Source organism: Melopsittacus undulatus (genome assembly GCF_012275295.1).
Source record: "Melopsittacus undulatus isolate bMelUnd1 chromosome W unlocalized genomic scaffold, bMelUnd1.mat.Z SUPER_W_unloc_1, whole genome shotgun sequence".
NCBI lineage: Eukaryota > Metazoa > Chordata > Aves > Psittaciformes > Psittaculidae > Melopsittacus > Melopsittacus undulatus.
In genome coordinates, this window is record NW_022993942.1 from 2,095,829 (window position 1) to 2,101,201 (window position 5,373).

Genomic DNA, 5,373 nt, shown 5'->3' on the forward strand with positions numbered 1-5,373 from the left:
AAATTGGTTATAAAGTGACAAAATCGTTTAGAGAAGGAAAAAAAATGGCTAAAACGCATTGAAAGTGGGCAAAAATGGTTTAGGAAGAGGAAAAAATGGCTTTATGAGGGATAGAGAGGTGCAAAACTGGGTTAGAAATGGACACAAATGGTTAAAAAGGGTTAGGGAGGTGCAAAACTGGGTTAGAAATGGACACAAATGGTTAAAAAGAGTTAGAGAGGTGCAAAACGGGTAGAAATGGCCAAAAATGGCTTGAAGGGAGTTAAAAATAGCTCAAAGTGGGTTAGAAATGGCCAAAGATCGGTTAAGAAGGGGTAGAGAAGCCCAAAAATGGGTTAGAGAAGGTTAAAACTGGGCCCAGATTTATTAGAGATGTGCAAAACCGGGTTAGAAAAGGAAAACTATGGCTTGAAACGGGTTGCAATTGGGAAAAAATGGTTTAGAAATAGCCAAACTTGCTTTGAAGATTTTTAGAGAAGAGCAAAATTGGGTTAGAAACGGCCAAAACCGGCTTAACAATGATGAGAGAAGTGAAAAACCGTGTTAGAAATGGCCAAAAATGGCTTAAAACTGGAAAAGAACTTTGTTAGACAAGGCTAGAAATAGCTAAAAATGACTTCAAATGAGTTAGAAGTGAGTAAAAATAGGTTAGCAATGGTCAAAAATAGCTCAAAATGGGTGAGAAATGGGCAAAAGCAGTTCAGAAAAGGAAAAAAAAGGCTGAAAATTGGTTATAAAGTGACAAAATCGTTTAGAGAAGGAAAAAAAATGGCTAAAACGCATTGAAAGTGGGCAAAAATGGTTTAGGAAGAGGAAAAAATGGCTTTATGAGGGATAGAGAGGTGCAAATCTGGGTTAGAGATGGACACAATTGGTTAAAAAGGGTTAGGGAGGTGCAAAACTGGGTTAGAAATGGACACAAATGGTTAAAAAGAGTTAGAGAGGTGCAAAACGGGTAGAAATGGCCAAAAATGGCTTGAAGGGAGTTAAAAATAGCTCAAAGTGGGTTAGAAATGGCCAAAGATCGGTTAAGAAGGGGTAGAGAAGCCCAAAAATGGGTTAGAGAAGGTTAAAACTGGGCCCAGATTTATTAGAGATGTGCAAAACCGGGTTAGAAAAGGAAAACTATGGCTTGAAACGGGTTGCAATTGGGAAAAAATGGTTTAGAAATAGCCAAACTTGCTTTGAAGATTTTTAGAGAAGAGCAAAATTGGGTTAGAAACGGCCAAAACCGGCTTAACAATGATGAGAGAAGTGCAAAACCGTGTTAGAAATGGCCAAAAATGGCTTAAAACTGGAAAAGAACTTTGTTAGACAAGGCTAGAAATAGCTAAAAATGACTTCAAATGAGTTAGAAGTGAGTAAAAATAGGTTAGCAATGGTCAAAAATAGCTCAAAATGGGTGAGAAATGGGCAAAAGCAGTTCAGAAAAGGAAAAAAAAGGCTGAAAATTGGTTATAAAGTGACAAAATCGTTTAGAGAAGGAAAAAAAATGGCTAAAACGCATTGAAAGTGGGCAAAAATGGTTTAGGAAGAGGAAAAAATGGCTTTATGAGGGATAGAGAGGTGCAAAACTGGGTTAGAGATGGACACAATTGGTTAAAAAGGGTTAGGGAGGTGCAAAACTGGGTTAGAAATGGACACAAATGGTTAAAAAGAGTTAGAGAGGTGCAAAACGGGTAGAAATGGCCAAAAATGGCTTGAAGGGAGTTAAAAATAGCTCAAAGTGGGTTAGAAATGGCCAAAGATCGGTTAACAAGGGGTAGAGAAGTCCAAAAATGGGTTAGAGAAGGTTAAAACTGGGCCCAGATTTATTAGAGATGTGCAAAACCGGGTTAGAAAAGGAAAACTATGGCTTGAAACGGGTTGCAATTGGGAAAAAATGGTTTAGAAATAGCCAAACTTGGTTTGAAGATTTTTAGAGAAGAGCAAAATTGGGTTAGAAACGGCCAAAACCGGCTTAACAGTGATGAGAGAAGTGCAAAACCGTGTTAGAAATGGCCAAAAATGGCTTAAAACTGGAAAAGAACTTTGTTAGACAAGGCTAGAAATAGCTAAAAATGACTTCAAATGAGTTAGAAGTGAGTAAAAATAGGTTAGCAATGGTCAAAAATAGCTCAAAATGGGTGAGAAATGGGCAAAAGCAGTTCAGAAAAGGAAAAAAAAGGCTGAAAATTGGTTATAAAGTGACAAAATCGTTTAGAGAAGGAAAAAAATGGCTAAAACGCATTGAAAGTGGGCAAAAATGGTTTAGGAAGAGGAAAAAAATGGCTTTATGAGGGATAGAGAGGTGCAAAACTGGGTTAGAGATGGACACAATTGGTTAAAAAGGGTTAGGGAGGTGCAAAACTGGGTTAGAAATGGACACAAATGGTTAAAAAGAGTTAGAGAGGTGCAAAACGGGTAGAAATGGCCAAAAATGGCTTGAAGGGAGTTAAAAATAGCTCAAAGTGGGTTAGAAATGGCCAAAGATCGGTTAAGAAGGGGTAGAGAAGCCCAAAAATGGGTTAGAGAAGGTTAAAACTGGGCCCAGATTTATTAGAGATGTGCAAAACCGGGTTAGAAAAGGAAAACTATGGCTTGAAACGGGTTGCAATTGGGAAAAAATGGTTTAGAAATAGCCAAACTTGCTTTGAAGATTTTTAGAGAAGAGCAAAATTGGGTTAGAAACGGCCAAAAACCGGCTTAACAATGATGAGAGAAGTGCAAAACCGTGTTAGAAATGGCCAAAAATGGCTTAAAACTGGAAAAGAACTTTGTTAGACAAGGCTAGAAATAGCTAAAAATGACTTCAAATGAGTTAGAAGTGAGTAAAAATAGGTTAGCAATGGTCAAAAATAGCTCAAAATGGGTGAGAAATGGGCAAAAGCAGTTCAGAAAAGGAAAAAAAAAGGCTGAAAATTGGTTATAAAGTGACAAAATCGTTTAGAGAAGGAAAAAAATGGCTAAAACGCGTTGAAAGTGGGCAAAAATGGTTTAGGAAGAGGAAAAAATGGCTTTATGAGGGATAGAGAGGTGCAAAACTGGGTTAGAGATGGACACAATTGGTTAAAAAGGGTTAGGGAGGTGCAAAACTGGGTTAGAAATGGACACAATTGGTTAAAAAGGAGTTAGAGAGGTGCAAAACGGGTAGAAATGGCCAAAAATGGCTTGAAGGGAGTTAAAAATAGCTCAAAGTGGGTTAGAAATGGCCAAAGATCGGTTAAGAAGGGGTAGAGAAGCCCAAAAATGGGTTAGAGAAGGTTAAAACCGGGCCCAGATTTATTAGAGATGTGCAAAACCGGGTTAGAAAAGGAAAACTATGGCTTGAAACGGGTTGCAATTGGGAAAAAATGGTTTAGAAATAGCCAAACTTGCTTTGAAGATTTTTAGAGAAGAGCAAAATTGGGTTAGAAACGGCCAAAACCGGCTTAACAAGTGATGAGAGAAGTGCAAAACCGTGTTAGAAATGGCCAAAAATGGCTTAAAACTGGAAAAGAACTTTGTTAGACAAGGCTAGAAATAGCTAAAAATGACTTCAAATGAGTTAGAAGTGAGTAAAAATAGGTTAGCAATGGTCAAAAATAGCTCAAAATGGGTGAGAAATGGGCAAAAGCAGTTCAGAAAAGGAAAAAAAAAGGCTGAAAATTGGTTATAAAGTGACAAAATCGTTTAGAGAAGGAAAAAAATGGCTAAAACGCATTGAAAGTGGGCAAAAATGGTTTAGGAAGAGGAAAAAAATGGCTTTATGAGGGATAGAGAGGTGCAAAACTGGGTTAGAGATGGACACAATTGGTTAAAAAGGGTTAGGGAGGTGCAAAACTGGGTTAGAAATGGACACAAATGGTTAAAAAGGGTTAGAGAGGTGCAAAACGGGTAGAAATGGCCAAAAATGGCTTGAAGGGAGTTAAAAATAGCTCAAAGTGGGTTAGAAATGGCCAAAGATCGGTTAAGAAGGGGTAGAGAAGCCCAAAAATGGGTTAGAGAAGGTTAAAACTGGGCCCAGATTTATTAGAGATGTGCAAAACCGGGTTAGAAAAGGAAAACTATGGCTTGAAACGGGTTGCAATTGGGAAAAAATGGTTTAGAAATAGCCAAACTTGCTTTGAAGATTTTTAGAGAAGAGCAAAATTGGGTTAGAAACGGCCAAAACCGGCTTAACAGTGATGAGAGAAGTGCAAAAACCGTGTTAGAAATGGCCAAAAATGGCTTAAAACTGGAAAAGAACTTTGTTAGACAAGGCTAGAAATAGCTAAAAATGACTTCAAATGAGTTAGAAGTGAGTAAAAATAGGTTAGCAATGGTCAAAAATAGCTCAAAATGGGTGAGAAATGGGCAAAAGCAGTTCAGAAAAGGAAAAAAAAGGCTGAAAATTGGTTATAAAGTGACAAAATCGTTTAGAGAAGGAAAAAAATGGCTAAAACGCATTGAAAGTGGGCAAAAATGGTTTAGGAAGAGGAAAAAATGGCTTTATGAGGGATAGAGAGGTGCAAAACTGGGTTAGAGATGGACACAATTGGTTAAAAAGGGTTAGGGAGGTGCAAAACTGGGTTAGAAATGGACACAAATGGTTAAAAAGGGTTAGAGAGGTGCAAAACGGGTAGAAATGGCCAAAAATGGCTTGAAGGGAGTTAAAAATAGCTCAAAGTGGGTTAGAAATGGCCAAAGATCGGTTAAGAAGGGGTAGAGAAGCCCAAAAATGGGTTAGAGAAGGTTAAAACCGGGCCCAGATTTATTAGAGATGTGCAAAACCGGGTTAGAAAAGGAAAACTATGGCTTGAAACGGGTTGCAATTGGGAAAAAATGGTTTAGAAATAGCCAAACTTGCTTTGAAGATTTTTAGAGAAGAGCAAAATTGGGTTAGAAACGGCCAAAAACGGCTTAACAAGTGATGAGAGAAGTGCAAAACCGTGTTAGAAATGGCCAAAAATGGCTTAAAACTGGAAAAGAACTTTGTTAGACAAGGCTAGAAATAGCTAAAAATGACTTCAAATGAGTTAGAAGTGAGTAAAAATAGGTTAGCAATGGTCAAAAATAGCTCAAAATGGGTGAGAAATGGGCAAAAGCAGTTCAGAAAAGGAAAAAAAAAGGCTGAAAATTGGTTATAAAGTGACAAAATCGTTTAGAGAAGGAAAAAAATGGCTAAAACGCATTGAAAGTGGGCAAAAATGGTTTAGGAAGAGGAAAAAATGGCTTTATGAGGGATAGAGAGGTGCAAAACTGGGTTAGAGATGGACACAATTGGTTAAAAAGGGTTAGGGAGGTGCAAAACTGGGTTAGAAATGGACACAAATGGTTAAAAAGAGTTAGAGAGGTGCAAAACGGGTAGAAATGGCCAAAAATGGCTTGAAGGGAGTTAAAAATAGCTCAAAGTGGGTTAGAAATGGCCAAAGA